This window comes from Nanorana parkeri, unplaced genomic scaffold, assembly GCF_000935625.1.
Source record: "Nanorana parkeri isolate BGI_ZX_2015 unplaced genomic scaffold, ASM93562v1 scaffold3188, whole genome shotgun sequence".
Classification (NCBI taxonomy): Eukaryota; Metazoa; Chordata; class Amphibia; order Anura; family Dicroglossidae; genus Nanorana; species Nanorana parkeri.
In genome coordinates, this window is record NW_017309456.1 from 46,214 (window position 1) to 46,722 (window position 509).

The window sequence follows — 509 nt, forward strand, 5'->3', positions numbered from 1 at the left end:
CCTGTGACAGTCTCATTGTCACAGGTCGGCTAGAACTATGAGGTGAGTGAAAAGCCCCCCCCCCCCCTCCCCCCTCATAGTTCTCCTTTAAGGACGTGGGTCCTAACCCAAGCCAATAATACCACTCTGGTATCTATGGCGGAGAAAATACAAGCTACACGGATGGGTATCTCCTTGCTCAGGCAAGATATGCAAAAGTTTAGAGAGAGGCTGAAGGAAGCAGAAGATAGAATGAATAAACTGGAAGATGTAAATACTTTTATTTGTGGCATTGCAAAAAGTTCATATTAATTCTTCTAAGATCGAAGAGTTGGAAAATAGAGCAAGGCGCAATAACATCAGAGTTGTAGGAATCAGGGGCATGTGAATTTGTCTTATCCGACTAACACGGGTCCAGACCAGTTGGGGGTCTGGTATCTGGTTAGTCTACTGTTGGGAGGGGAGGAATGTGATGGACTGAACCGTCACTGGGGCTGCTGGAGGAGCCTGAGGGCTAGCCTCCTTCCTAG